We start from the raw sequence: 21,958 nt of genomic DNA, 5'->3' as shown, positions 1-21,958 counted from the left end.
TTCTTGTGAGAATGAAACAACTGCAGTATTTGTAGACGAAAAGGCAGTGGTACAAACATGAACCCTTCAGGCTTTCCCTCAGGTACATCCTGTTGGAACGGACTCAACGTTTTAGTCCAGTCCCTCCAGGTCTCAGTGGCGGCCAGAACCACTTTCTGTGGCAGAATGGTTTCTGGGTCTGAGGGCTGTGCTGTCTCGGGCTCAAAACATCTGGACAAAGCATCAGCTTTGATGTTTTTACTACCAGGGGTGTACGTGATTACAAATCTGAATCTCGAGAAGAACAATGACCACCGAGCCTGTCGGGGGCTAAGTCTCTTAGCGCCCTCAATGTACTCCAAATTCTTGTTGTCAGTATAGACAGTAATGGTATGTTCTGCACCCTCTAGCCGATGTCGCCATTCCTCAAAGGCCAACTTAATGGCTAGAAGTTCCCTATTGCCTATATCGTAGTTTTTCTCAGCGGGTGAAAACCTACGTGAAAAATAGGCACAGGGGTGTAGCTTTCCCTGCAACCCAAAACGCTGAGACAGCACAGCCCCTACCCCTACCTCTGAGGTATCTACCTCCACGATAAAGGGGAAGGTGGTGTCAACGTGTCTCAAAATGGGTGCAGTACAGAACAATTTCTTTAACGTGGAGAAAGCAGCATGGGCCTCAGGGGACCAGTGGTGAGTATCTGCCCCTTTCTTCGTGAGACTGGTGAGAGGTGAGATCACCGTAGAGTACCCCTTTATGAACCTTCTGTAGTAGTTAGCGAACCCCAGGAACCTCTGGAGAGCCTTCAATCCCACAGGTTGAGGCCAATCTAACACAGCTGAAACTTTCCCAGGGTCCATAGAGAGGCCAGAGGTTGAAATTATGTACCCTAGAAAGGCGACAGAGGTCACTTCAAATATGCATTTCTCCAGTTTGGCGTACAGCATGTTTTGTCTCAATTTCCGTAACACAAACTTAACATGATCTCTGTGCTCTGAGAGTTTGGACGAGAAAATTAGAATGTCATCTAAGTATACCAAGACGAATTTGCCCAATACCTCTCTGAAGACCTCATTGATCAGTTCTTGAAAGACGGCCGGTGCATTACACAACCCGAAAGGCATCACTAGGTACTCGTAATGCCTGTCGGGTGTGTTAAAGGCCGTCTTCCATTCATCACCGTCCCTGATTCGCACAAGGTTGTAAGCACCCCTCAGATCCAACTTTGAAAAAATCTTAGCATTGGTGACTTGAGTAAACAAATCATCTATTAACGGCAAAGGATAGAGATTTTTTACTGTGATTTTATTTAAGCCCCGATAGTCAATGCAAGGGCGTAGACCACCATCTTTCTTTTTCACAAAAAAACCCTGCCCCGGCCGGGGATCGAGAAGGGCGAATAAAATCTTTGGCTAAATTTTCTCGGATGTATTCCTGCATGGCCAATTTCTCCGGCCCAGATACATTATAGAGATGGCCTCTAGGGGTCATACAACCAGACCTAAGATCAATGGGGCAATCAAAGGGACGGTGTGGAGGAAGTTTATCTGCTGACTTGGCACAGAACACGTTTGCAAATTCTGAATATTGATCTGCCAATCCCTCCATGTGAATCTTGGTTTTACCAAAGGTTACTTTCGCAAGACAATGATGATAACAGTGGGCAGACCAGCTGGTTAGCTGACTCATGGCCCAATTGATCTGAGGCGAGTGAATTTGTAACCATGGCATGCCAAGAATGATCGTGGAGGTTGCCATTCGTAACACAAAAAATGATAAACTTTCTTTATGCAACACCCCTATTGTGACCCCCAAATCTGGGGTCTGGGAAAGAGGGTGATTACTCTGCAGAGACCCGAATCTGTTGTTTTAATGGGGAGATCGTGATCCCCAATCTCTTAGCAAATTCATAATGCATAAAATTAGCTGCTGAGCCTGAATCAATGAAGGCCTCAGTATTCTCTGTCTTATCCTACCAAGATATAGTGCAAGGAAGAAGGAGATGTTTATCATTTAGAGGAAACAACCATTTCGGACAACTCTGAACTTTATGACCCTCCTCTGCACAGTATAGACAGAGCTGTTTTGTCTCTCTGCGCTTCTGCTCCACCTGGGACAACCTCGACCGCCCAATCTGCATTGGTTCTGGTGGAGGTGAGTCGGGTGGTGATGTATCAGATGGAAATGAATCAGGTTGAGGCGCGTTGTAGGAAACATATCTCACATCGTTCCTACCCCGGGTCTGTCTCTGATAACGTAGGCGACGATCAATTCTGATGGCTGATGAAATGGCCTCATCAATAGACTTCGGCTCGGGGTGACCCAACATCAGATCAGAGACCGCGTCTGACAACCCTGATAAAAAACAGTCCAGAAGTGCGAATGAGTCCCATCTAGCTGAAACTGCCCACTTCCTGAACTCAGCTGCATAATTTTCTACCGGACCCTTGCCCTGCCGTAATGTCTTGAGCTTCCGCTCAGCGGTAGAGGCAATATCCGGATGACCGTAAATTATGGCAATAGCATCAAAAAATGCCTCAACTGACACTAACGTGCTATCACCTGGCTGGAGACTATATGCCCAAGTCTGGGAATCTCCTGACAATAGTGTCTTGATAAACGTAATTCTCTGTGCTACAGTTCCTGAGAAACTCGGTCTCAACTCAAAGTATGACAACACTCGATTTTTAAAGTTTCGGAAGTCAGATCTGTGGCCAGAAAACCTTTCAGGTACAGACATACGTATGTCTGTGCTAGGAGGAGATCGCACTGCGTCCACAGCCGTCTGATAGACTTGCACAGTCCCTGACAAAGTGTTGATTTGAGTCTGGTGACTGTCTAGCACTCGGCTGAAAGTTTCCACCAAGGTGGTGAGTGCATTAAGACGGCTGTGAAGTGCGTCCATTTGGGTTTGGTCTGCCGTTCTGTAACGATTGGTGTCAGCACGCAGAGAGAATCTGATTATTGGTGATCTGCAGTATCACCAAGAATGCAGATATATACCTGATTATTGATGATCTGCAGTATCACCGATAATCAGATATATTGCTAACCTCTGGACACCTATGGATAAGTGAGTGTTTGGTGTAACAGTAATACTTTGAGTAATGTACCTGCTGAGCAGGTGGTATACAATATAGAGACACAGCTCTGGGAGAACAGGAACCTTCCAGCAGCCTGAGGCTCTCCGGGGGGAGGAGTCAGGCTGGAGACGGGAAGGACCTAGGAGTGAGTGACACCTAAGATGGATGTCACTATCTGATTTGGAGACTCTGGGCTTGATTCACAAAGGAGTGCTAACTGTTAGCACAGCCGTTTTCGCGCGAATGTTCGCATTGCGCGCGATGACGAATTTTCAAGCGAAACGATAACGATTTTGCGCGCAAACGCGAATGCGCGCAATGCGAAAATTTGCGCGAAAACGGCCGTGCTAACAGTTAGCACTCTTTTGTGAATCAAGCCCAATCTCTTTTAAGGGGAGAGATAGCTCTCAAGGTCGGGCACGCCGGGTCGGCAACACCCTGACAGATAAAGTACAAAGACAGAAGGCTGATTCAGTATCCAAGTCAAGCAGGGTCTGGCAACGGAATATCAGATATACGAGGTACCGAATCAGAAGACAGAGGAGTAGTCAGAAAAGCTATAAGTCATAACATATATCAAACAATGCCTATTCTGGGTGCGAGGTCCTTGGTCTCAGCACCCCGGAACTAGTCTGAAGAATACACAGATGATAATACAGTATTCCCTAGACTGGGTGCGAGGTCCGTAGTCTCAGCACCCTGGAACTAGTCTGAAGTATAAACAGAATACAATTCAAATAATCTGGCTAAGTGTGTATTCCTAGGTCCACCTGGTTCAAACACACTGAGGATCTGACTAGGTCTGAGTGCTTCCACGTAGTGATCGCAACGGCAGACAACTTGCAAGTGACCAGCAGGAACTATATATGGAGTAGTGCTCTCCAGCACCACCCCTAATTGCTCAACCAATAGTATCCCGCTCAGGAGTCAGCTGATCGGCGTGGTCAGCTGACTCTTCCTGCTTAGTATAAGAATTCTGCCTCTCAGTGTGCGCGCGTGTATTCTTAAGTCTATGTGCACTAACAGACTCAGCCACACCAGACACACGCTGCCGCGTGCAAACCGCCGCACTGGACGCGGAACCAGCCGCCTTACTGTTGTTGCATGCGGCGGCTTTTCCGCGTTCTGCCCTGCTACCAAACACACGCTTCCGCGTACAAACCGCCGCACTGGACGCAGAATCAGCCGCCTGCTCAGTAGCACATGTGGCGGCTTTTCCGCGATCTCTCACAGGTTCCTATCAGGATAAAATGTATCAACTAGTATTACTGACTCATCTCACCTGTGCAAGTTACATGACTATCATTCATAACTTGCTTTACTACTTGCCATTTACGTACCTGGAACAGGCACGGGATTAGGGAAGCTTCACAATAACTTACATGGCTGGATAGTATAATGGTTAAGGGCTCTGCCTCTGACACAGATGACCTGGCTTCAAATCTTGGCTCTTCCTGTTCATTAAGCCTGCACCTATTCAGTAAGGAGTCCTTGGGCTAGACTCCCTAGTACTGCTACTGCCTCCTGAGCGCACTCTAGTGGCTCCAGCTCAAGAGCTTTGAGTCAGCCAGGGTAAGAATGCAATATAAATGTTATTTGTCTTGTCTTGGACAGTGTCTCTGCAGTGCAAATCAAGTATTTTCCTTGAAATGCTAATTTCTGTGAATGTCACAATGTTGCTGGAATGGCACATGCTTTGCCCACGATTTAAAGTGGACTTGAAGTTGTTTAAAAAAAAAAAAGAGTCTCACTTACATGGGACTTCGGCCAGCCCCCTGCATCCATCCTGTCCCGGCCCTCAATGATCCTCCGATCTCCCGCCATGGCGCAGTTTTGGTATGTACAGTCGCCATCCACTGTGCCTGAGATTTTCTCATACTGTGCCTGCACAGGACGCTCCCGGCGATAAGAGCGCTAACAAGAACGCACGCGGCCAGGGCCGCCTAGGCAGAGTGGACGTCCACTTCTGAGTCTGCAAAAACGAAACCGTGCCACGGCGGGGGAAAGGAGGATCGTTGAGGACCAGCGTGGGACAGGACAGCTGCAGGGGGCTGGCAGAAAGCCCTAGGTAAGTAAAATTCTTTTTTTTTAAAACATCTTCAGGTCCACCCGAGGTAAGAAGCTCATGGAGGCTGACATATTTTTAAGCGATGAACAATGGCCTGGCTGTTCTGCTGATCCTCTGCCTTTAATACTTTCAGCTATAGACCCTGAACAAGCATGCAGGTCAGGTGCTCTGATTGAAGTCTGACTAGATTAGTTATGGGTTTGTTTTAGGCGTGTGATTCAGACACAACTTATGCCAAAATGATCAGGGGGGAGGCCAAGCAGCTGGTATTGTTTAAAAGGAATTAAATATGGCAGCCTCCACATGCCTCTCACTTCAGGTTCCCTTTAACCTCCCTGGCGGTTTGTTAAAGAGGAGCTGTTAGGTATAAGGTCTCAGAGAAAATAAACACATATATCAGTAGCTAAAGATTGGCTGTACTTACATTACATATGCATTTCACTGTCCACGTTTGGATTTCACAGAATTTTTATATAGTATATGCAGAGAATGATGCTCCTGACAGCCCATGGCAGGTTCCATGTTTGTGAAGCCAAATGTGTCGTCATGTCCTGCCTGCTTCCTGATCACAGAGGAGCTCGTACAGAATAACACAGTGTGCAGTGAATATTAATGAGCCATGTGGCTAGGAACAATAGCGGACTCCTGCAGTGTACTCTGCCCGGAGATTTATCTGTGCTGTGGCTGGACTGAGTTAGAAGCTGCTGAAACTTGATCCCGTCTTCTCCTTAGCAGCCGAGGGGAGGGCCCCAGAATGCTTTGCAGTATGGAATGCGGCTTGCGTCCTCCTTAGGAGCTTAGCTTTGCTGATAAGCTACATCAAATGTAAGAGAGATTTTTATCTTTAGTAATGCCTTTTTGGCTTCTGTCTAAACTGTTTAACACAGGAGAATAGAGGTTTAAATTAGCTTCTGCAGCCTGACAGTTACTCTTTAATCTTGCATCATTTATCAAGGTTATCAAAAATTGTACAGATGTAAAAGATTATGACATCCAATCCAGAATATTGACAGATAAATTTAAGGAACGTGAGTACCCCAAAACCTTGATAAATGATGCAAGATCCAAAGCCAGATTCCTAAACACCGAACAAAAGACCGTTAATAAAATACAACCTACAGGTCATGGAAATGAGAATAACATAGTGAGGTTTATCACAAAATATAGTATACAACACAAAAACATTAAAAACATCCTAAGCAACAGGTGGGATATTTTGAGACAGGATCCCTTTCTAAGAGAAGACATTCCAGTCAAACCTATGGTCACCTTTAGGAGGGCTCCCAACCTAAAAGGTCTTTTAGCCCCTAGCAAATTAAAAAACAACACCGCCCCAAACCATCCGAAAAGGCCAGCAGGCACCTACAGATGCCAGAAGAAACGCTGTCTGGCATGCACATTTCTGGTCGAAGCAGATCATGTCATCTCACACACCAACAGGGTGAAATACCCCATAACCGAACACATCAGCTGTGAATCAAAATGTATAATTTATGTAGCGTCCTGCCCATGTGGCAAACAATACGTAGGCCGCACAACACAACTACTGAGAGAGAGGATAGGTCAACATAAACGGAACATAATTAAAGGATTACTCACACGTGGTCTATCTAGACATTTTTTATACACTCATAATAGTGACCCAGCACTTGTCTCTTTTAAAGCCATAGAATTAATCAATCCGATGAGGCCGGATGCACTCAACCAACTAAAAAATAAAGAAATTTTCTGGATCCAGACTCTAAAAACCCTAGTACCAGATGGGCTAAATGAAACATTGGAAAAGCCGTATTAGATGAAAACAGTTCCCTGCATCAGTCCCTGAGTAAAGGAATGACTCACGGTCGCTCTTTTTTTAAAGTGAAGAATTTACCCCTAGTCTGGTTTCCCTCTTCCCCCCAACTCCTCCCCCCCTCCCATCTTTTCCCGATTTCCCTTCCCTCTCCTAATATGCGGCCTTGTATAATTGTTTTCTTCACCACCATGATATTTTTGTTGTCATTTTTTACCATCATATTAATTGAGGGTGGTATTGCTGTTCCCCCCCCCCTCCCCCCCCCCCTTCTCCCTACTGTTGTTCTGCTCTTTTGCCTTCCCTGAGACTATTCCCTCCTCCTGTCCCCCTTCCCACCCCCCCCTCCCCATCTTTCTTTGGAGGATGTTAGATGAAATATGTAGGAGGAGATGGTAATCTTTACTGTTCTCAGTGTTAGGATATCTTCCTCTTTTATGATTATTCTAATTTTCATGGGGATTTTTATTTTTATTTTTATTATATTATTTTTATTATATCATTTTTATTATATCATTTTGTATCTTTTTCCTATTTTTTATTAGCATTATTGCCACTAGCATTATCACGTACAACCTTTTAATTCCACTTAATTTTTACTCAATAACTTTTACTCAATGTTATAGGAGTTATAAAAGTTGGTAAGGCGATTAGTCCAAGAATTTATATTGCACCCAGCCATCCCCCCCCTTTTGTAGTAAACGGATCAATGCGTCCACCACCGTGCTATGAAAAGGAACGGTGGAGACTCACAATAACGCAGTGTCCTAATTAAGCCACCATCCATTTAGAAAGACCAACAGCACCCTGCGCTCCACCCGGCGCTTCCGGATACCGGAACGCAAGCCGGAGATGAAACGCAAGCCGGGGATGGAGTGGAGAGGAGGGCGGGCGCTGAGCTCCAATGACAGGAGCACTTCAGTCACTTCCGGCAGAAGTGAGCGGGCGCTCGGAGCTGGGGGAACCCGCACATGACCAATTTAAGGAGCGAGGTTTGGCGGTGACAAGTTACAGAGGTGCCAAACCCGCTCCCTGACAAGTAAAGGTAAGCGACTCCCCTCAAGGCAATAGAGTATTGCAAAATATGGGAAGCTAGCGATAAAGTCCTCCACATTGGGAGATTTGGCTACTCAGGAATATATGTGCTTAGAGGAGTATAGGTCAATCTTGCTGATGTTAGTAGTGAAGGAATAACGAACCCATTGAGTCTCTAAGATAAATGTTTATTTGATATCGTTTATTTGATATTGTTTACACAGGATATTGAATAGAATTCCCTGATTCTGAGATTAAGTGTATGTATATATTGTTTATACAGGGTAATGAATAGAATTCCCTGATTCTGAGATCAAGTGTATGTATATATATGTATATGTAATTTTACAATATATGTGTAACTTGGGTTTTTATTATGGATATTATCTATGGAAAGTGACTATTTATCCTAGAGGGAGCGCTTTTCACATTTATATGTACACTTTTTTATTGCTACTTTTTATTGCCACTTTGTTTGTCGTTTGTTTTTATTTCAGTTACTCCCCCTTTTTATGTGCCTGAGGAAGCGGGCGCTAGACCCGTGAAACGCATTGCAAATATTGTTGTGGAGTAAGAATAAAGCTGGTTGCTTTTATGTGAATCAGTGCGATTTGTCGTTACTGGGGAGGTGTGCCATCCAGCACCCCCCGTTTTGAGACTTTTTTTAAGTACAGTATTTTAATCTTTGGGCGCCTCTGTATTTCTGCACGAATAAGATTGTATCCACCGTTGGATGGGTGTGAACACCTTCTGTCTATAGAGAGTGACCTTTTAACCTGAGCGGAGACAGGTTCAAATTCCCCGCCTGCAATAATAGTGGTTGCCTAGATTGGCAACCCACACTTGTGAGTATATTTCCTTCCTTCTCTGTATAAATTTGTGGAATAATAACAATAATACACTATTGGGGCTCTCGTTTTCCATTTGTCTTTACATAAAACCATAATTGTTCATATACTATATATGTTATATCCGGGGGGAGTTAAAGTTAGGCACCACCATGGGGGGGGGGGGGTTTAAGGTTAGGCACCACCATGGGGGGTTAAGGTTAGGCACCACCAGGGGGGGTTAAGGTTAGGCACCACCACCAGGGGGGATAAGGTTAGGCACCACCAGGGGGTTAAGGCTAGGCACCACAGGGGAGGGCTCTTTGTGAGAGTAGAGTGCCCATTTTACTAGACATAAAAATAGAGGTTACAGTTTGGAATAGTAGAATATCAGTATTATAAACAATATTTTATGGGATATCCTGGCGTCATTTTATTAAATGATAAGTTGAATATTGTTTATATCCCGCACCCAGCATTCACTGTATACATTTTTTTGGGAGAAGGCAACATTCTAACCTTGCACTTAAAGTAAATGGGAATCATTAAAAAAAAAAAAAAACAGCCAGATACTTACCTAAAGAGAGGGAAGGCTCTGGGTCTTCTAGAGCCTTCCCGCTCCTCCCCCGATCCCCATTCCAGTGCTGGCTCCCCCCTAGCAGTATTCGACCAATTTGGTCAAATACTGCTCTCTCTGCCACCAAAGAGAAGCTTCGGAAGTCTTTGGGAGGCCGAGTGCCACTGCATACTGCACATGCGTGAGCTCCCTTTCTCACACACTCACGCGTGTGCACAGTACCTGTCTTCTCTGTTTTGAGGTTCACTGGATGTGAAAACGAACAGAATTTTACCTGGTGGCTACTTGGCCAAGGACTGTTTTTTTCCTTTCCTTAGTGGACTGTGAGGCAGCGCAAATGTATTATTATTAATTTTCAGTATATGTTTATGTTGGTGTAACATTTGAATTTGCAGCATACCCACAGTGAGTGTTAGGTTATTTTAGGGGTGGAGCTCGCTAAGTTATTAATTTTCTGCATATGCTATAGATAACAATTGATACAACACACCAAAACCAATAAATTACAATCACAGTGTCAGAAGTGCAAGAAGGGGATGATAAACAGTGTGTTAATGATCACTACTATTCAAATCATATACTGTATATAAGTAAATATTATCAGCACAGGAGCAATAAAGAGCTAATACTGTGATTGAGGGTGGGCCCCTCTAGCCCAAGGGCCCCAATGTGGTTGCTACCTCTGCACCCCTATTGCTACACCACTGAGAGAGGGGTTATACTCTTCTGTTGCTTCCTCCTGTGTGGCTGATAGGCTCCATTATTGCACTCATGCAGAAAAAAAACCCTCCAAAATTAAAGGGCGCAATATGCATCTTTATCACTAGGTGGCATTTAGGTCTCATGCTTAGGTGACCTATCCCTAGAAACAGCCTTGATGGTTATTATTATTATTATTATTTTAGTATTTATATAGCGCCGACATATTACGCAGCGCTGTACAGTGTATATATATATTGTTTTGTCACTAACTGTCCCTCAAAGGAGCTCACAATCTAATCCCTACCATTGCCATATGTCTATATTATGTAGTGTAAGTACTGTAGTCTAGGGCCTATTTTTAGGGGGAGCCAATTAACTTATCTGTATGTTTTTGGAATGTGGGAGGAAACCGGAGTGCCCGGAGGAAACCCACGCAGACACGGAGAGAACATACAAACTCTTTGCAGATAGTGCCCTGGCTGGGATTCGAACCAGGGACCCAGCGCTGCAAGGCGAGAGAGCTAACCACTACGCCACCGTGCTGCCCAATGGTTCTTGTTAATAAACTGCAGAAAGAAACAGGTGCGTAACTAGGAATCACTGGGCCCCCACTTTAATCATAGCCCCTCCCCCCCTCTTTCTGCACAGTGAAACCGAGAACCAATGTCATTCAGTTGGCTAGTGCACACTTGAATGTGTTTACTCCATGCAGACATGGTAAAAACAGACAGCAGTGAAGTATTGCACACATTTTCTCTATTAATTACATTAGCTTCTGTGATGAAGCGTGTATGTTTTCACACATACAAACACACATGGGGCTCGATTCACTAAAGTGTGATAACTGCTATCACAGCAGTTATCACGCAAGCTGCCGTGAACAAAGGTTAGCGCGTGAACAGCGTTACTTTGTGTGAAAAGTGAAGGTTTGCGCGCGATCACATGCGCTTTTCATGTGAAAAGCACATGTGATTGTGCGCAAACCTTTGCTTATCACGCGAAGTAACGATGTTTGCGTGCTAGCTTTTGCACGCGGCACCCTGGCGTGATAACTGCTGTGATAGCAGTTATCACACTTTAGTGAATCGAGCCCGTGGTGTGCAGAAAACACATACAGAAAACCGACAGACGAGTGTGCTCCCAGCCTCAGCTTATTACACCCACTCTGTCCATCTCTGATGGAGCAGAACTGGATCTGCAGACTTCACTAGCATCACTACAGTATACAGCACTTGGGGAGGGTAGAGAGGGTGGGGGTTGGGGGCTGTACACAAGAGCCTGCTGCACACTGAATAGGGACTGTCCAGGAATCTCTGTCTACAAAACTTTGTATTATTATCAGTGGCTGAGCAGATGCAGTCATTAGAACAATTGTTTGCATTGAGAGCATAACGTTTTTTTTTCTCTTAGTGCCTTTAGTTGTCAGTCTCTCAGGAAAGGGAAAAGAAATTTCTCCCCTCATGGGGCCCCTTGCTGCTTCTGGGCCCCCCTGCGGTTGCATCCCTTCGCAGGGTCTATTGTTAAGTCCTTGGAAAGAAATAATCACTAGCTAATGTTCTGAGTTACAGAGGTGTAGACCTTGTGTTATGGTGGGCATAAACGGACAGGAGGGAGGCTTATCAATCGAACCTGATGGCTCGATTGATAATATCCAACGTGTCCGATACCCCAAAGGATCAATACTGCGCTCAATACTGGCGGGGAGAACAATGGCAAGAATCGAGGGGCTCATTAGCTGCTCCCGCGGGGAGGAGCGGCAATCGATCCACACCCACGCGCGGACGAGCGGTGACGCGCCGACATTGAGCCACTGGCTCGATACCAGCGCAAAATCGGTCCGTGTATGCCCAGCATTATGCTGGGTACACACTATGAGAGTTTCTGGTCGATTTACTGTCAGATCGATTATTTCCAACATGTCCGATTTGCTTTCTGAACAATTTTCGAGCATTTTCCGATATATTTCTGTGCTTTTAATGAGAAATCGATCGGAAAATGCTCGGAAATTGATCGGAAAGCAAATCGGACATGGAAATAATCGATCTGACAGTAAATCAGTCACAAAATCTCATAGTGTGCGCCCAGCTTTATTGAGAAAAACAGGGTACTAGGGTAGTTCATATTCAATCATAACCACTTTAAAGCAAAGTCCAAGACTTGACACAAGAAGTTAATAAAATTAACTACACATGATAATGTTAATAAAATGTTAATGGTAATAAAATTAGCTACACATGAGTGCACTGAGATTTGATTTTGGGTACCGTCAACTGCATTCCCCAACTTGTCTTTACAAAAGAATGCCAAGATTTTTCTTTCGCACGCTTTTGTGAAAGTAATTTAGAACATGCATACATATTTAAATATGCATGATATTGCTCAAGGCTTTTTGCATTTCTGATATATTGCACTGAATTATATTTGGCTAAGATGGGGTGTGGCACTTGAATAAGTAGGATACCACCTACTTCTCTTTGTTGCAAACAGTATACGCTGTGAAAAAAAAAACAAAAAAAAACAAAAACAAGATGCCATATAAACAAGGTCACCAAATTAACGGAGCAGAGATCAACGTTCTTATTTCTTCTGTATATGAAAAAGCAAATAAAAATGAGAAGTTCATATTTGTGCGAGTCGTTCTTGAAACAAACTGGCAGAAGTTCAGAAGGGGAAAAAGAAAGCAACACCCCTTCCTCTTCTAGTCTGTAGCGTGAGAAGAAGGGATCAGCCCAGACACAAACAAAACGCTGCGAGCTGTCATTGCCAGTGCGAGGAGGGAGTCCTGCTGCGTGTGCAGGAGACCATGTTCAGGTGAGTTGGACCTTCCTGCTGATGACCTGACATGGGCTGCTGCGCTGGGGGGAACGCTCTACCCCATGGGGAATAACATGTTACAGCTGGGCAGGCTCCTGTCTGTGCTACAGCAGCCCACTGATCTGCATCTCACCGCCTAGGGGCTCGGAGCTTGTTATCGTTCTCTGCCAGTAGGACACTACCAGGGGACTTGCAGCTCGTTGTCTAACAGGCACTATTGTCTAACAGGCACTAATGGTTATTTCCCTGCAGAGACTTGTGCCATTGCTATCCGACGCTTGGCACACCGTCACCTTGCAGGGGCTGGAAGCCAGTTGCTTCATAGAAAGTGGTTGGTACTTGCTGTCCTGGGCTTGGCATTATGTCACTGAGTGCAAGGCACGACTGAAGTCCGGTGATGTCCTCCATGCTCTGTTACCCATTTGCTCCACGGGAGTTTGGGCAGTACAATGTAAAGCCTAGGATAGACAGTCTGAGGGATGTGTTGGGGATCCAAGATGGACAACGTCCAACCGGTGCGGGTTATACATCTAGATACTGCTATCATGGGCTCCACTATAACTCGCCTCTCCCCTGGGCTGCCTTGTGTGCAGAATGGAGCTATTGATGCTACCTCTGCAGCAGCAGTATCCTCTATGGGCTCTCTATTGCCTGCATTGAGTATGCACTTTGTACAGATGATCATGGCATACCTATGCTGTACTCCAGGATATCCGTTTTCCATCAGATACAATCAGCCCATGGAGGAGAGCTGTGTGTAAGTGACAATCAAATCCGTAGAGTCAGTACAGCAGGCAGCAATCTGACAGCTATACATAACGCTGGCTTCATAGGCACAGTCATTTAGTGAGAGAGGGTGAGGATGTGATGATTGGGTTTGCTGCTGTCACTGCGGCCAGAACAAAGCCTGTCACTGCTTGTCGCCTCCTGCTTGTCGCCTGCACAACACAGAGCACCAGCAGATCTCATCATGCAGGAGCTGAGGAGCATGGAATACTTATGATGACACGTCCAGGTAATGTCCACTGCTCATCTCTGCTAGATGATCATGTCCAGCCAGCCAGACCTTGTGTGCCTTGTCCTTATACACAAACAGCTTGCTTTTCCACCTTGCTGCATCATTTCCTAAGGTCCCAAAGCTGATGTGTAAACTAGAAACAAGGAAGACTCAGTGGCGTATGTATAGTGTGTATTGATATACAGTGGTGTGTTCTGTGCACTGTGTCTGTTTTCACAACAGACTGCATGTTTTACTGAAAATAAGAAGGAGAGAGAGAGAGGAGCTGTGCATGATCTCATAGTTGAAGAATGTAGGATCTGGCACTGAATGTGGAAAGGGAACACTGCTGTTCTGCACACATCTGGAATACATCACTGTGCCTCTGTGCCTGGGAAGAAATTATCTTGGCATATCTGGTGCATACAAAGGTGTGTATGAAGAACACTGGAATAGCTTTAGATACTCTGATGCTCTTTTACCTATTTAAAAAGACAGCAGTGTGTTGAATGTGTTGTTGTGCTGTGTGTGTCAGTTTCTGCATCCTGTACACTTTAACTGTTACTGGTCAGTTGCATGTGTAGTGGCATGTTTGTTTTGTCTACACTTTTTACACAAGCCTGTATCTCAGATTAGAGCACAGTTGTTTCTTCTTACCATAGCCAGCCAGCCAGCTCTAAGGACTGATCTGTTGTAAATGATAATATTTACTTGCATACCTTTCATGAAATCTTCATAAACAAATATGATTTTTGTCAGGTAATTCTGGCAATTAAAAGCTGGAATGTATTTGTTGGGGATACAGCTGTACAACATATAATAATAATAATAATAATAATAATAATAATAATAATAATAATAATAATAAACATCATATGTACATTCCTTGCAGAAGTATAAACACTTGAGAGGTATTTGTAGTAGATCGTTAACTACGGCTGACTTTCATTGCTGCTTAATTGACAAAGGGATTATTTATTTGCAGCTGGCTTGTGAAACAGGATGTAGAAATGTGAAATTCATTTATGGAGACAGTGGCAGCAGCATTCTTGTACAGTGCTAAAACTTGTTCTGATTCAAAATACTAAGAAGCGGGTCATAGTGAAAGCAACTGACTGCTTATATGAGACACTACTTAGGATCTTGTAAATGTTTATATGTCATGCTGTGTGCAAATCACCTTCTGTCACACTGAGACAGGATGAGAAAGTCCCTCTCTGCTGTTTTTTCTGTTTTTGTTACATTTTATAGGTTTGCAATACTCAGACCTCAGCAGCAATGTGAGCTTAGTAGCTGTATTCCATTACCTCTTCCATCATGATAGTGATCCTACCTTCTCAATGGTTGAGGCTGTGCATATTTCAGAGGCCCTACCTAGCTCCACCTACTCGTCTTTACATTCTTTAGCTGTTTTTATAGTCTGTTCTTAGGGCCATTTGTCTGTTGATCTCTACATCTTCTCAGCTGACCCAGTACAGACAGTCCACTACCTACAAACGACTTGAGTTACAGCGTTTCATACATACAGACAAAGTTATCTCCATGTATAAAATGCACAGTACTGTTTTTGTTATTACATATTGTTGTTGTTACATTACATTATTGTATAAACTGCTTTAAGTAGTTTAAAACACATTAAAAGCACAATAAAAACATTTATACTATATGTCCAAATCCCGAGTTGTCTGAAAAATCATTTATTTACATCTCACCTTGTGTATTACATACTGTATGACTCAACTTAGACAATCTCCTGGAAGGGGACTTGTTTGTTAGTATTAGACCACCTGTTTTAGGTTTACCATTTAGCCAGTTTTATCCCTGGTATATGCTCAGTTAAAATTGTCAATTGGGGAGAACGCTAGAAGTATCAAACTGAGCCATTTCTTTCTTTTCCTTAGTCCTCCATAATAACAGATTAGGTTATACAACTTGTTTATGGACTGTTAGAAAGCATGGACGAGGTGTGGTTAGGTGGGTCTTCTTCCCATATTTTGTGTTCCATAAGGGAGACATGATTATGTCCCAGGCTAAAGTAAACGTTTAGGTACAGGTTCTTCAAATTGAAAAAAACAAACGAATGTAATAGTATGTACCAGTGTACTAGGACATGGCAGTGTTTGTGTCGTGCTGCTTGTAACTGCACCTCTGAACATCGATGAATTAGATGCATAGCTGTGCATAGTGTTACTTAACAGCTGCATACAAAAGTCAGGCAGACAGTAAGTTCCCCTCAACAAATCAATTCCACAAATACCTTTGTTTACCTTTAATTTAAAGGTTTTATTTTATTAGATTTCTCTTGAGTCAGTTTGTGATTGCTGTAAATTTTCTACAATAAAGTTTTTTGATACATGACAAAGCGAGGCCTGGTTTAAACTCTTTTTGGTGGGTTTTTGCAGACTTATTTGAAGTGAACCTGAAGCAGGTCAGAAAAAAAGTTAAATACTTACCTCCATCATTCCAGTGTTGTCGCCTGTTGAAGTTATTTTACCTCAAACACCTCTTCAGCACTCCTTGTGCAGGTTTTGGAAGTACTTGCATCCCAGAGTACTTCAGAATCTAGGCTCACACATTCGCACTATGAATACACCTGTTTTTGGCAGGGCCGGTTCAAGTAACAATTGGGCCCTAGGGCAAAATTAGCCTGGGGGCCCCCCAACAGACACCCCGACTAAAAAGCGTCATTAGAGGCCCTTTGTTTGCAGCCACATTTCCCTCCTGGGCCCCTGAGCTGGCTGCTGACCCTCCCTCAATCACCTTTCAACTTAACAGACTCTGCAGAGTCCCTGGGGAGCAACAGCTAAGATGGGGGAGGGACACCTTGGGGGCCCCTACAGGCTCTGGGGCCCTGGGGCAATTGCCTATTTTTTTCCTATGGTAGCTCCGACCCTGGTTTTTGGAAGCACTCAAGGATGCCAGTATTTCTGAAGCCAGGAATACCAACAGAATGTATAATCATAATAAATAAACCCTGGACGGCCCTTCATGTGCTTATAGAAAACTTTATTCGTACAAAAAATGACAGACAACACAGCAGCTGGGTTTCCCCTATTTAAAAATACAGAACTGGAGGGAGCACTCCTTCCCATTTTTTTCCACCTCTCACAATCCGGTTATTGCAGACAACTGGTCGCCCAGCCTGAGCCTATGCCAACCGTATTTACCACTGGTAAGGTGAGTGTGTAGGTGGACCCACCACCGACGCACACCCTGCGGCCTCTATGGAGCTGCAGCTACAACTAATATCATAATGCACTTCAAACGTCCATGGGCAAAAGCCCTCTGGTTATGCAGGTCTAATCTGCGTAGTGATTGCAGTCTCTAACGATTGCTGCTCCTAACTCAATCAGCGAAAAGGACCTTTGTATAGTTGGTTTCCAATCTATTTTGAAACAGTGGTGTGAACCCAGTTGTATGGCATAGTCCCTCAGACACAGTTTGTTACGTGCAATTCCCCGCAGGGCATGTAGTAAAACTCACGGCTCCTTGAGTGTTGTGCCTCCAGAAGTCTCTCCCCGTCACTTAGCCACTGTCCCATCCGTCATGTCACGCTGCCTAGCCTGCAGTGCTCCAGCTCGTGAGAGCGAGCTTCTGCTTTCTCTAGCTCGGCACTAGCGTATACTATCACCTCCATGTGCGGCTCCCGGCCATGACATGAGAATTGTATTTCGGCGTCCGAGGGTCACGTGAGTGCTCACTTCAGTTCAGGCTCCTCCCGCTGACGCGTTTTGCCCCGCCCACGGGACTTTATCAAGGCGATGGAGGGTTGTGTAGTATGTCGTGGCTAGTCCTTTTATTTAAGTCGTCAAAGGGGCCGGACAGATCTACAGGGAGGGACCTTCTTCATGCATCAACATCAGTTTACGCTGATTCTATTAACCTCAGAATCCTGCTGTTTTCAACATATAAGAATCTGTAGGAATTAATATCTCATTCTTCTCTTAGACGAGACATAATATTTCTTTATTCCTTAGAACTTAATAACTAATTTTGCCTTGGGTTATAGCAGATTATGCAAGCCTTAAAGGGGAACAGTTCCAATTTCACAGATACCTGGTTCACACTGTTTTCCGGAAAGGGGACCTAGTTCACACCATTTTTTTCAAGGATATGTAATATTCCCATTGTTGCCAAAGCTACAAAAAATATGCTAAACTCAAATCTGAGTTAAGACCTTGAGGAATTTTTGTGCCCGGTCTGTATATCCATGTAGCTTCAATTTTATAGAGATCATTCTCCACATCACCACCTCTATTTGAGACTTTTTGTTTTATTATTCCTTTTAAAGCGAAGGCCTGTGGGGATACCCCCATGAAAATCTTTAAAGTGTTGTCCTAATGGACTATCTTTATCAGCTTTCTCTAGATTGGTTAGATGTTCACCAATACGTTTTCCCAACTTTCTCTTGGTCTTTCCAATATAGAGTAGGCCGCAAGGACACTCAATACAGTAGACTAACCGTTCAGTAGCACAGGTTACCAGATCTCTGATCACATACGTTTTGGTCTTGTTTGCAATCCTAAAGACCTTAGTTCTTTCTGCATAGCCGCAGACCCTACAATTGCCGCAACTAAACATCCCACTGCTTTTTGGGTAGTCTTGGAGCCATGTTCCTTTTTTTTTTTACTATTGTACTCTGACCTTACCAATTTATTTTTTAGGTTTGGAGCTTTTTTAGCTGTCATGTAAGGTCTTTCCCCACTATAGCTTTTAATCTTTCGTCTAACATCATCACATGCCAGTGTTTTTGTAGGTGCTCTTGTAAACTAGACCAATGGGAACCAGTAGTGGTAACAAATCTTAGAGGTTCCCCTTTATTGTCTTTAGCAGTCCTAGCTCTTGACCTAATTTTGTTCAATATTTCTATTCTTGGTTTTGATTTTATTCTATTCTTCTCTCTTTCCAGGAGATCTATAGGGTAGCCCCTAGCTTCTAATCTCTTCTGCAGTTCTTCCGCCTCAACCGTTGCCAAGCACAGTTCCCGAAAATGTTTTCGGGATTTCGGATTGCAACCACATCATGTACAGGTACCAGTACGGCCACATCACACAATGCATAAGTGTGGCCGTACTGCACCCGTACAAGAACAGCGGTGACTACGCAGTAAGCCAAACAGTACCTGGTGGTACTATTTTCTGTGACAACAACATAGGAAACAAGTACAGTAATTTTATAGTGCATTTTACTCTTGGAGAAAAGCCTTTCCATATGCACACGTACAAAAATATATTAAAGAAAATAAAAACAAAACATAGTGGTCCATTATTGGAGTTCAGAAGCGTACAAAATAGCTTTTTAGTACAGGGAGGATGAGTGAGATGGCATTTGAAAACATCAGCTTTGCAGACCAGGTAATTTCCAGAATTTCCAGTAAACAAATTGGCAGCCCCTGTGAAACAGAGCCAGCAGATACTGCAGCTCTGACCAACAAGGGAAAATGACAATGTAATAATAAAATGATGTTAGGTTTGTATGTGGAACATGAAAGAGATGGACTGAAGAGGAGTAATGTTTTGCTCAGTTTTCTTTGAAGGCAGTATTCTTCAGACCCAACATTTACATACAGGGAATGTGTCTGAATATAGTGACCTTGGGGCTGATTGATTAATGTTACTGCGCTGAAGCTCAAGTTCAATGGGCTCACGCAAGTTAATTTGGCTTATGCGCGCTAATATCATTAACTTAATGATCCCGCGGACACGCTACACATGCTACTGGCAGCATAGCGTGTGCTCCTTAGCAACGACCGATACTGTGAAAAGACCCATTACGTCACGCTACACTGCCAGTAGCACGTGTAGAATACCCTGTTATCACTAAGTTGCGCTAATATTAGTGCACATAAGCCAATTTAACTTTTGCTGCTTCATGAATGAAACAACCCTCCTGAGAGGTGTTATTTGCATAGCCCATTTACCAGGGAGTGGGTTGCAGGAATAAGAACACATAAAAAAAAAGCAGCCAATCTAAAGTGCTATTCTGGCCCCACCTCCTCCTTAATATGACTACACTTCCTGCAGGCCCACTTTACCCACCTGATGCTGCACCCACCCTCGGGATTGGTTTCACACCAACACTTAGAAATGGTCACCATCAGCGTGTACTGTGCACATCGTCACTTACATGAATGCATGAACTATGGGAATGGGACACAAGCAGCATGACCATGGAGTGGCTCTAAAGAGGATTCTATTTCTGATAGGTTGTGGCAGGGGAGTATAGTTAGGTAGCTCTGTTGCTGCAGTAGTGTCACTAGTATCTTGTGGGTTGAGACTAGGTTCATTTTAAGGAACAACTACTATAAATTGTAAAATGTTAAATACATTCATATAAATGATAGTTTTCTTCCAGAGTAAAATTCACTATAAATTACCCTTTTCCTATGTTGCTGTTGCTTACAGTGGATAGTGAAAGTCTGACAGACCTGTCAGGTTTTAGACTTCTCCACCTCCTCATGGGGAATTCTCAGTTGTTTATTTACAAAAGCATACTGATCTGCAGTTGCTTAGACCAACTGCCAAAATAGTTGCAAGCAAGCAGCAAAGCTGGTTAACATCTTTGTAATATTCTTTAAAGGACAGATGCAAGCAAATAAAAAAAACTACTTACCTGGGGCTTTCTCCAGCCCCTGGCAGCTGTCCTGTGCCCTCCCCAGAGCTCCGTATCCAGCTGGTGGCCTGGGGTCCCTTCCTTGCATCTACTCGCCTGCGCGAGAGCTACTTGCGGTCGTACTGACGTTGCCTGTAGTTTTCTGTGCAGTACACTCTAGACCACGTCAGCGCAACCACGAGCAGCTCTCGCACAGACGCAGAAAATGCCGACCTAGCGAGGTCTGCATCTGCAACGCAGGGTACCGGAAGCCACCAGCTGTATTCAGAGCTGCAGGCGAGGCCACAGGACTTCTGCCTGGGGCTGGAGGAAACCCTGGGTAAGTAGATTTTTTTTTTTTAATCTGATCGGACCTTTTCTTTAAATAGGATGCTTTTCTAAATAATAAAAGTTATACTGAAAATCTCCCATGAGGAGATGGACAAGTCCAAAATCTGTCAGAGTTGTCAGCTTTTTATTACCTACGATAAGTAACAGCAACATAGGAAGCAAAGCATTTGTATTGCAATGTTTCACAATAATGATCCTTTAAAATTGGCTCAAGGCAACCTTTTTATATTCTGTGCTCTAGTATGGTACTAAAAATGTAAAGCTACCAATTGTTGTGCTGTGTATACCGGCGAAGAAAGAGGGCTCAAAACATGTCTTGTTGGTGAAACCTAAAAACAAGTTAGAGAAAGGGTATTTCAAGACATGCATCGTGTTACAAGATTTATAATGTATAGGTCTATGGTTGTCTAATGGGAAGGGCTGTAATTGTTAGTAGTTGTTTCAGTCTGCTAAATATACTGTATGTATTGGCTTTTCACTCATGGTACAGACTTGGAATGAATTATTCTATGATATTGATCACTGCTACATCTCAGTAAATCAGGTGCTACAGCTCGGAGGGCGTGTCTGTAAAGGTTAATGCAGTGTATGTACCATTTGTTAAGACTGTCATCTGTTTTGTGTACACAGTGAGCATGGGTAGCCATAGATGGGAGGGACAGAACAGTCTTTTTTTATGCTTGGCCATGGTGATATAGGTGACAGCAGGACTACATGCAGACAGTTCTCTGTGCTGATCACAAGCCACCATGCAGCTCCCTGATGTGCCTCTCAGTTGCTATTTCTGTGAGTGGATATTTTTATATGCAGTTCAAACTTCCCAAGGGTGTCAATTGGTTTATGATCATTGAATATATCAAAGCAAGGCCTTTATTCAATTCACTTTTTCTCCTAGATCAGACATGTCCTAAGACCGACCTGGGGGCCATATGCAGTCCGCCAAGCCTTTTCTGGTGGCCTCCATAGCTCTCTACAGTTGTTAATGCCATGTGGCATGCTGGCCAAGCTGTGGTGCAACATGCAAGGGCCACCTTGTATTGTCACTCTGCCTGCCCCTTTGCTTGCCTGTAGTTGTCAGCCACCACTGTAGCAGTAGCAGCCACTGATTAGCAGCCACCACTATGCTAGCAGCAGTAAAAGCC

General features: G+C 44.0%; 1 protein-coding gene across 4 annotated transcripts in view; it reads left to right on the top strand.

Annotated features, from left to right (window-relative positions):
- The first annotated feature begins 12,777 nt into the window (after positions 1-12,777).
- The window catches only part of RNF152 (ring finger protein 152), a 46,097-nt gene continuing 36,916 nt past the window's right edge, over positions 12,778-21,958 (top strand). The window contains exon 1 of one of the 4 annotated variants that reach the window (XM_068236747.1): positions 12,778-12,874. The gene's annotated coding sequence lies outside the window, so the exon portion shown is untranslated. Of the gene's footprint in view, positions 12,875-12,968; positions 13,893-14,032; positions 14,054-14,246; positions 14,306-21,958 lie in introns of those variants that run through there. The other 3 variants (XM_068236749.1, XM_068236752.1, XM_068236751.1) reach the window with 3 other exon arrangements.

This window comes from Hyperolius riggenbachi, chromosome 5 (genome assembly GCF_040937935.1).
Source record: "Hyperolius riggenbachi isolate aHypRig1 chromosome 5, aHypRig1.pri, whole genome shotgun sequence".
NCBI classification, from domain to species: domain Eukaryota; kingdom Metazoa; phylum Chordata; class Amphibia; order Anura; family Hyperoliidae; genus Hyperolius; species Hyperolius riggenbachi.
Note: the sequence above shows the minus strand (reverse complement) of the source record. Positions and strands in the feature narration are given on the sequence as shown.